This window comes from Colossoma macropomum, unplaced genomic scaffold, assembly GCF_904425465.1.
Source record: "Colossoma macropomum unplaced genomic scaffold, Colossoma_macropomum, whole genome shotgun sequence".
Taxonomy (NCBI): Eukaryota; Metazoa; Chordata; class Actinopteri; order Characiformes; family Serrasalmidae; genus Colossoma; species Colossoma macropomum.
The window spans coordinates 22,057,245-22,068,160 of record NW_023494791.1 but is presented as its reverse complement, the minus strand read 5'-3'; positions in this window follow the sequence as shown (position 1 = coordinate 22,068,160).

The following is a 10,916-nucleotide window of genomic DNA, read 5'->3' as shown; positions in this document are numbered from 1 at the left end:
TTTATGGGCTGGAATTTTTTCAACACTTCTTTCAACAGCCATTCCGCAACCCTCAAAATTGTCTTGCATAAAGCAGAGAGGTCATGCCCCACCCTCCTCTCCACCCCTGAATTTGCACCAATTAATCATATTAATGTGAAATTGGTGGATAACAATGGATAAAGAAAGAGAGTAACACAGAAGTAAAGAAGTGACTAATGAGATAACTTTTTTCAGGAGGTAATAGGTAATGCAATCTCATTACAGTTTCAGAGAAGTAATTAGTAACTCGCAATAGATTACTTTTTTGTGCAACTAGCGCAACACTGCTTGTAAGACTTGCAAGGATTAGGCTGATTCAGTATTTGACCTCATCACTTTGGCTAAACATCCCGACTCTGCAGTTTTCAGTAAAGATAGACACTTTTAAGGTAGGTATGGGGCAGCAGTCCTCTTTCAAAGGAGTGGTAATCCTCCTTTTCCCTGTCATATTCTCTAAGAAGCTACATTGAATACAGTTATACTGTAGGCAATAGAGGAGCTGATACTTGAGGAGCGGAGACATGGTTGAAGGGAGCGTATGAGTCATTCTGCTGACAGACGACCATAACCTGGAATACGTTAGTAAATCAAAAGCAAATCTAATCGAAGGTGATTTGATTTCCCCCTCGCATCAGCCACATTCTACATCAAAGCCAATATCCTTTCCTGGATACACAATGCTAAAAGAACCTCAGGGCAATTCAAGACCATTGTTTCTTTTATTGTGGCACCTATCTTGTGGGATCTACCTGGCTTAGGAGAAGCATCTAACATCTGCTTCAGGTCCTTCTTAGACTTGGGTGCCTGGATCTTACTTGCACAACACAAACACTCTCAGAGAAATCTAGAGATTCAGCTTGGCTCAAAATCTCCACAGGTTTGTTACATCTTGTTCTGTCTTTGTCACTTCTGTGGGTAGATGGAGAAGATAGGTGAAAGAAGTAAGTAGGTTTTCCAAGAGGGCTGGGAAAGTGAGTGTGGCCCTATTCCTTCCCCTATGTCTGGATCTCCCTTCACCACTCACCACCAGCCAGACACAATTTCAGTGGGTCCTGGAATAACATCAGCCCTTGTTTCTAGCCAGACAGAGGTGACTGGTTACTCTGCGCCTAGCATATTTGGGAGGCAGCCCATGTCCATCTTTATAGAGCCATCTACCAACCAAAGTGTTGGCTAATTATCATTGTACAGGTATGGCACATCTCCATTTGGCTTGTCAGAAACACATCGTCTACTTCGTAGGGCCTTTCAAGTTCCCCCATATGCTTAAATGGGTTTCATTCAAAATTTCTCTCCCTTGCACCTTTCATGTGTTACCATTCCTTTACGTGTCCACAGCTGGCACGGTGTCAGGGGGTCATTTAGTGGAGCGGGGCAGCATTTTAGACCGTGCCATCAATGTATGGAGGTAGCATGAGGGGAAAGTGTGTGATAGAGGGGGCTTGAGTTCTGGGCAGCATCTGCTTGAAGCTAGAAGGCCAGACCAACCTTACACACCTCCTTTTTTGGATGATGGTAGGGCTGACAGGTAGAACTGAAGAACAGGAGGGAATGGGGTGGTGATGGATATTGCGCCTGAAAGCTTAACAAAAACAGATGGTAAAGATGGGAATTTATAGGGTGTTGGACTGGAAGGAGGAGAGGTTTCAGGCATGGTCCTCCCCTGAAACATCAATCATTCTGTAACTCCATTTTGTTGTGGGAAGATAAGTCTTCAGATTTCCGAAATGAGTAGGCCTAAATCTGGCTCTAGATCTACGATACATCCGCCATCCTTCTTTTTTTGACACCCCTGCCCCCCCTTTTCCGGCCCCTCCATGGTTTTCAGATTTCCCACTCATGATTTTGTTCTGCCTCCAGCTCTGCTCCACCCTTAGGCCAGCAGTTTCTACTCCTGATACTGTGCCAGTGATGCCCCACTGTTCTCCCTTTCCTACTTTTGCTGAGGCCTGAGAAGCCACATTGCCAATGAAGTAAATTACTCAGTGCATGCAACCCCCTCAAGTATTTTTAACATTTACAGCATCTAATTTTCCCACCACATACATAAGCATATCTAATGCATGCTAGTCCACGAAAGCTGATTGTTTTTTAAGCATTTTGTGGTACAAAATGCTAAAGCGGCCTCTTATAGGACTTCCTCAAGGAGACAGGATAAGTAATCATATGCATTTGAAAATGTACTCTGAATAATGTGCTCTATTGTGTTTGTTTCATGGGCGTTTTAACAAATAATTTCTAATTGACAGGATTGTAACGTATGAGCTTTGCCACTCTAGACCTTGCAGGATGTGCTTGTCACCATGGCAACAGCCAGACTCTTCTGCTGCTCAAAGACAGCAGAGCTTTTCTGTTCCTGCTCATGCCCCTACGTCCCAGGCTTATACAGTATCTCTGCAAATGCAGTAGAACTGAAAATGGTTTCAGTTACACCATGTGAAGATCTCATTTCTCATAACTACTGAAGGTCTCATTCTGCACATATAGATTTAGGTATACAAAAATAATATGAAAACCAAAATCTTTTTTTTTACTGAGTAAACAATATATAGACATGAATATAGGCATATTAATTGTAGCTGTTTGTTGCAGTAATATTTTATTAATTTGTAGAAATATGCCACTAATAATATGTCATATCTTACTAAGACCTATGTTGTTTAGTGCATCTTTAATTTATGTTGGGTGTGTGTTACTGTTGGCACCTTCTAACTATGTAAACAACCTTAAACAGGAAGTGAAAAAAAATTGTCTATTTATGAGGACAGCAAGCTTATTTTCTTGTAATATTTTAACCCTTTACTGCATGAAGTAAGTAATACATATGATAATACACATTATTTACAAGTGAAAAACTGCTAAAATGTCTCATTATTAATTGGTTAAAATGGCATAATTAATAAACATTTTTAAGAAATGATTTTTGGCATGTACTTTTTTTTTGTTGCCATATGGCAACAGCATGCAGCAATGGAACTGTAATGTGCTGTGGATACAGTGAGTACACACCTGTATAGTATCTCTAAAATTTTGGAAAATTTTTGATTATTTTAGTTCAGCACAACTAAATTAGTTATTTTTATAAAAAAAACAAAAACAAAATGATTTAAGGAAAGTAATATAAACAACTGGCTAAACTGTAATGAAATATCTTGCATTAAAAGGAACTACAACAAATGTCAGAGCACCTTTCACTCGAGGGGTTTCATTTGTTTTTCTAAGATTTTATATGTCCACCTTTGCTGTTTAAGCCTCCTGGTCATAGATGATACTAATGTATCATCAACAAATCTAGTCTGCCATTTTCCACAGAGGTAATGCACTCCTCTACTTTCCTCTTCAAGATTCCCCAAAGGTGTTTTATAAGATTCAGTTCGAATACTTGACTAGCTGATGGTTTTCATTTTCTACTTCTTTTGCTGCATGTTTAGGATCATTATCATGTTGGAACATTCCTTTCTACAGTGAGAACTTTTTTTTTCATTCATTATTTTTGTGTACACAGTAGTGTTCATGATGCCATCTATGAAAGTCACTTTTTCTACACCTGTTGAATTCATACAGCCCCATATTAGTACACTACTTCTGCCCTGTTCCACAGTTTGCACTACTGAGGTCATTGTGATAGTCTTGGTCAGGTCCACACCAAACATGCTAAACCCATCTGATCCATCAAGTTAATCTTAGTATTCACTCATTCATTCTGCCAGTATCCATTAGGCTTCTTTTCTTGTTCTTGGGTACATTTTTGCCTTGATTTGTGAGTAATGGTTTTCTTCTTGGATGCTGTCCATAGAGGTTGATTTCATGTCTGGTGCACTGTCTGGACACTTACTGAGAGGCCAGTTACTGAAGATAAATCTTGTGCTAAGCTGTAAACAATGGCCTATCTGTTTTCAGTACAGGATTGCATAAATGGCCGACTGTGCATCTATCGAGAATGGCCACTGCGCCTTTGCTTACTGGTACAGTGACTCTTCCAGTACTTCCTAATAACTGCTACAACTGTGGGACTTATGTTTTGTAACCTTTCCCACCTTTGTACAGTTTTTCTTCTTATTTTCTTACTTTTTGCACAATTCCGTGTCATGTGAAGCCATGAAAGATTTACACCACACCCATAAGAGATTAAATTTAGAACATTCTGGTTTCATTGTTCATTGTTTTTGTCTAGCCATTTTTTTGTCTAGGAATTTGCATCATTATTACTCACTTTTGGTTCACTGACTTTCTGTAATGGATACTGTAATTTCAATATAGTCTGTCTATCCTGATTGTGTATGAATGTACATAGTGATATTGGTGATATTGAACAGGGGTGCACTCACTTTTGTTTTATAATGTAGCTATATTCATCACCCAGGCATGAAAAAAGTACAGTCATGTAAGCATGAACGTTTAAGAATGAAAGAAATATGACAATAATTGTATTTATAAAATTATCACTTTAGAATGCAGACAATGATGTGAAATTATCAGTATCTAGCAATGTGTTCATTTACTCCTGTAATGTGCACGGCAGATTGTTCCATTGTCACATGCTGTTGTCATATGGCAACAATTATATTATTGTTTTATATAAAATCCATAGAATCTAATCTTGTTTTATTTATGAAATAGAAACTGTTACCTCTGACAGATTGTGTTTAATTGTCAGCGTCAGCTTAGTAAATAACTGGCTCATTATATTGATTTATCTGTCTTTGTAAGCTTCAGCTGGAACTTCACCAAATGTTTTGATAATGACAGTTTTAGCTAGTTTGAGCATAAATGGAAAACACTAGTCAGTACATGACTAGCAAACACAACTTTGAATGTTTAAAATCATATTTTTCATTAGAACAGAAAAAAGTATAAATAAAATTTACGTAAAATATGTGTTTCAGTAGTGACAATTCTTAATGTCACAACCATTTTTCAGACTTCGGGACACATTTACTTCAAAACAGTGGGATCTAGCTGCTCACCATGTGGTCAGGGATGCAGTCTAACTTCCTGCTCTAAAAGGCAGAGGCGTGGCTAAAATAAGGCTCTGCTTATAGACTAAAACTCTTTGTGTTTCAGTAGTGAAAATGAAAATGTGGGACTGCATATTTGACTTTGAAGTTTGACTTTGAAGTTTACAAAAAAATAAACTTATGGTAAATCACAATTTTGATTGAAAAAATACAAAAAAAAGTATCATTTTTAGAAGTTGAATTTTAGAGGTTAGGGTTCGGGACAGACACCTCCCAAAAGAAAGTACCCTATAAATGATGAATGTATATATTTAGCTTATGATTATCTCAGTTAATACCTTGGGTTTAAATAGATCATAACATAATTCTTGTAAATATCTGAGGTCTGAATATGTAAATGTTTTTTTGAAAGCCCCTGTCAACATGGTTTTAAATGTTTAATTTTTTGCTTTTATAATAAAGATATGCCATGGGAAAAGTGCTATCCGATGCTATATTTGAGAAATGGTGGCAGTGGCAGTGGTGAGCAGTTCAGTCCCACACGTTTGAACAAGAGGCCCCCTTGCAGTAAGACAGACCACTCCACTCTTCTCAGCTGGTCTCTGAATGGTGAGTAAAATGGTGTGTAATGGTCATTTTGGAGATCTAATTATATTTTGCAGATAATGTTAGAGATCTCAGGCTTTCTCAGGATCTTATGTTGGGAAGATCACAGACATGATCTATCATGTCTGATATTTGAATGCTCTGCACTAATGTCATATTCATAACCTATAGCTAGCTTGCTAACTGCTGGACCGTGCTCCTGAAAATGAGGTCAAAAGCTCAGGTTATTGTTGTCACAGCCATTTTTGTGCACACAGTGGAGAAATTTCCACTGCCTTATTGTGTGCCATGCCTGGTATATACAACTGCAGGGAAATACTGTGAGCCTTGATGTCAGGGTGTTACAAAGCTACAAAGTAATACAAAGCTGACATATGATTTTATGCCTACTGTTAAGGTGCACCGCTATATATCGCGGTCTCCTAAATTGAAAAGTGGGAAGCAGTGAAAGTGGGAAGCAGTGTCTAGCTTCGATTTAAACAACAGTGTAATAAACCTACATAACAAACACAGTTGACAAGTTTAGAAAAGTTTAAATAATGTACTTGCTCAAAGTTTTGGCTGAGACTCAGAGCTGCAGGAGAGCAGTCACTTTATGTGACTGAGGAACGTGAGTATCTGACATAGACATCTGGAAAACAATATGCTTGGCTTAGTCAGTTCTGTTTCAATCAATGGTTTCCCATCAATTGTTTGTACATCAGAGTAAAAAAAACAGTCACAAAAATGCTTTAATGATCCATCACTATGGGGAAAATCAAAGAGCAAACATTTCACACATACATATATATATTCAAAAGATGGATGACACTGACATAAAACACACTTCAGATTCAGGAAAGAAAAGGTGGACTATAAAGAAAAGCAGCAAGGCCATCTTAATCTCCTGAACTGAGACCTATTGTAGAGGCTGGTCCCAGTGAATCATTAAATAATGACTTGTGGTGGAAATATATGTCCTTTTTAATGAATGTAGTCACTTTGTTCAATACTTACATGTTTCTTCTGTTTTGATTCTGGAGTCCATTTTATGCACTGTATATTAGACAGTGCACTGTAGTCTCAGTGTCTGTGCATGAATGTGAGAATTACAATGAAATAACATAGCTTTATTTATTTATTACATTGCTTCGGCGTGCAATCTTGACAGAAATCTCCACAATAGCTGCACCGCTGAGAATGTCACTGGAACATGACTCATTGCAATGAAATGTAGTATCCTGATCCTTATCTGATCTGCATATAGCTATGGGAGCATGGACATTCACTTGGCTTATTTTACAAATATTTGCACATGTTCACAGAAATGTCAATGGAAATCTTCCTTTAGATATTCATGAAATGGTTGTGCATTGCGGCACATTCACAGGTTTCATGACTTGTAAATGACTTTGTCCCAAGGACCGGCATGCCGGGATAACACTAAACATATTTTCCAAAGTAATTCAATCCATTTAACATTTCCCAAAGAAAATAATGACATGGGGCCTTGCATTACCATGATTACAATCAATTACTATTGGATTAACAGTGACTGTGCAGCTAATACCTGACACTCGACACTGATAACGGAATTATAAGATGTCATTCAACATCAAAAGCTTCAGAAAATATGCAGCCAAAAGTGGTTTTGTATGGGCAGAAGTGAAGGAACCTTGTTTATTCATCTGTATGTTTTTTGTTATTGTTGTTATTATTATTCACTGAGCTGACTAATTACAAATCAGAAGGCATTTCATTTTTGAAACAAATATAATTATCTTCGTATTGCATCAGAGCTGTGGAACAATGCTTTGAAGAATATATAAAATCCAAGCAGACAAATGAATTAACATACAAATTGATTTGTAATTATCACTCTGACGTTGCGCTATCACATCGCTTCCGACAGTGAGAAGTTGAAGGAAGGCGAGTCCGAGCTCGAGCAGTCAAGCAGTAAAAAGCTCTGACAGCTGAAACGTAAACCAATCCCTCTCATTTTCAACACAGTGACCGTGAGCGCAAAAACGAGGCTGGATGTGTAAAATTACCCTCATGAAAAAACAAGGACGCTCAGTGTGGTGGATGCAAAGGCCCACCCTTTCCACAGCAGCCCTGGTGCTCTGCCAGTTCATTTCCACCTCCTAGCTCAAGGACACACATTTGGGTTGAATACTGAGAAGCGCTTGAGTCAAACATTTCTGTAAGAGGTAATTTAAGCCTGTCGATTATAACGTGCAGAGGCTGTTCTGGTTTTAACAACAGCGATCTAATGGAGGTGGTTACTGGCCATTTCGCACATTTAATTACGTACCTTACTTTCTCCTGGTCCCGAAAGTGAAATTTTATGTTTTGGCTCTTCTTGAGATTCATAAACAAGAAAGATAGTGAGCCAAGTTCAAACTATTACCTACAAGTTCAAGTGCACAGCTAATAACCCATCTGGATTATATTTTAAAGCATGAAAAGGAAGAGTAAACAGCAAGAGATAAAACAGTTCACAACAAAAAATCTCTCTCTTATTAAAGCCCATTGCAACCATTCTTCATTTCCAGTATCCTAAAACAGCTAGTAGTCCACTAGATCTTTTTTTCTGTCGGTTTTAAATTCGCAAATTATTTGTTGAAACTCAGGTAGGGTTAGGATTAGCACCAGGGTTAGGTCTAGGACCATGGTGAGGGTTCATTTTATTTTGATGATGATTGTTATCGAGATACAGTCACAATATACTTTTCTGAGCATATCGTGGCTATCGTCCGTACGTAAAGAAGGCTTTCTAACTACATGTTTCAGGACATAGTGAGCATATTTGGGCTTGTGGAAAAATTACTCCCCCCCTCAAGACAATCAATTACATCTGGAAAACAACATGCTTGGCTTAGCCAGTTCTGTTTCACAGAACCAATGTTTGTACATCAGTGGCTTCCCATCAATGATTTGTACATCTGTGACAATAAAAATGAGAAAACAGTCAATGAAAATACTTTAATGATCCATCTCTATGGGGAAGATCGAAGAGCTGACAACAGCTATTGTTCATCTTCACAAATCATATAATGGACACTAGGGGTAAAACGCAGACTTACTTCGCTCTGCTTTAAGCTTTAGCTACAGCCGATTTCCTCCCATCTCCGCCAGAAAACATTTCCTCAAAAGTAGATCAGTTTCTTGTAAAATGTCTCTCAGAGTTTGACTGTTTTACAAGGCTGAAGTCGCTTCTTATTCTTCAGCTTCTTGTTCGAATTTTCCCGTTCCACCTTAAATTCTGACTGAGGCGCCGAATGTAAATGCGGCGCCATTTAAGGTGGAACCGGGAAATTCGAAAGAGAAGCCGACATCTTCACAACTTCTTAGTGTTTGACAGTCTCTTGTTGCAGATTTAACTTGCCAGGAAACCAACTACAGTGCTTATAAATGTGAATAACGCATCGTTGCTATGTGACCTGCAGTCTGCACGCCAGTTCTCAGTCGTTGCGAAACAGGGCTTTCTCGCTATGTTGCACACGTCCCGTCTCAAAGATACTTTACTGACACAGCGTTCCCCCCCGTCTCTACAACGAGACCAAAACCGAAGTTATAAAATCACTAAAGAAAACAGGAAGGACGGCTGTAACGCGCTGCGTGGACGTCCATCACCACTGGATCTTATTTCACTGCGCATTTTATCGCAGATGTAGTGGCAGCAGCGTCTCATGTGCTCCAAACAAGAGCAGTGAATGAGAGCCTTCTAGTTCACTTGCCACATCACTTCCATTTGATTTATTAATAAAAGATATTGGAAGTAAATTCATTATGGATCATTACAAATACTTTGCTTTAAAAGTACCAAGTCCTCACACACTGAGAAAATAGAAATCCTGTATAGAAAAAAAAGATGCATCAAGATGCATCGATAATCGTTTTATAATCGCATCGCAGCGCTCTGAATCGTAATCGGATCGAATCGTGAGGTGCCTAAAGATTCCCACCCCTAATGGACACAAAACAAAATAAGTAGTACCTTAAAATTCCAATATTCACTTCAATATTAAAATACAATAATAGAACAAACATTTCACTTTGGATGAGGGTTAATTTGTTGGGAAGAGGATGATGAGAAGGTTGCCCCCCCAAAAATGTATATATATGTATATCGCTGCTGTCAGAAGAAAACCTTGTATCTCCATTTTTGCCGCTTTTCAGTTTTTGACATAATTTGAAAATATCTGCTTCCCTTTACATTGTATGTAAATTTCATGATGAATAGACCAAAAGAAACGGCCCAAAATGACTTGGAAAAATCTCTGGTTCTCACTTGCTCTGGTTCTTGACTTACATTAAAATAAAGATGTTTTTTCCTTCTCCTGCAAAGTTGTCAATTTGGAGAGACAAGGTTTTCTTCCGACAACAGCGATACATTTATATATATATATATATTATATATATATATATGGATCTGGAAAAAAAAACAGATGATATGAGGCTACTTTGCTGCTAGTTGTCCTGGGACATTTGTATAGATCAGTAGAATAACCTGGCTGTCCATATTGGCTTCAAAAGATGGATGACACTGACATAAAACACACTTCAGATTCAGGAAAGAAAAGGTAGACTATGAAGAAAAGCAACAAGGCCATCTTAATCTCCTTATTTGGGTTTAGTGCAGTGAATAAAAATCAATAATAATCGGTTGTTATTAGAGGTTCTATTTTCTCTGTCCTGACTTATTAAATCTCATAAAAATGAAATATTGTGATGCATATTGTGTATCATGAAAATGTCTTATCGTATAGTATTGTATCGTGATGCAATATTTTTGCTGTATCACCCACCCATAAGATTAGAAGTTAAATTCAAGTTAAGCATCTACAGTGGGGTATCCAAATAAAGTGTTACCTTTACTTATAAGCTTGCAGTGTATGTATCATAACTATCCAGGCAGTCTGGAGGAGAATGGTATGTTATATTCAGAACAGTCCATCATCATCCACTAGATCTTTTTTTTAAACTGTATCACACGGTTCATCCCTCATTTGCTGTCTTTCATGGAAACCATGAAGCATGAAAAATGAAACAATATACATTTTGCACATGTTAATTGAGCTTTTGTGACATTTTGATGGTGATAAATGGTACATACGGGCTTGTATGAGACATTTTAGCTTTTTGTCTTGCTTATAGTTCAGTTGTTTATAAGACTGCCGCACAGGGATACCAATAATTGTTTGCTTTGCAATAACATTTGTATTATCTGAGTCAAACATACAATACTGAAAACTGATCTGAATCTTCTCTTCAGGATTAAAAATCATATCAAACCTGAAAACATGTTTTGTAACACTCCTAATTTAGCATCCACTACTAATGAAACCA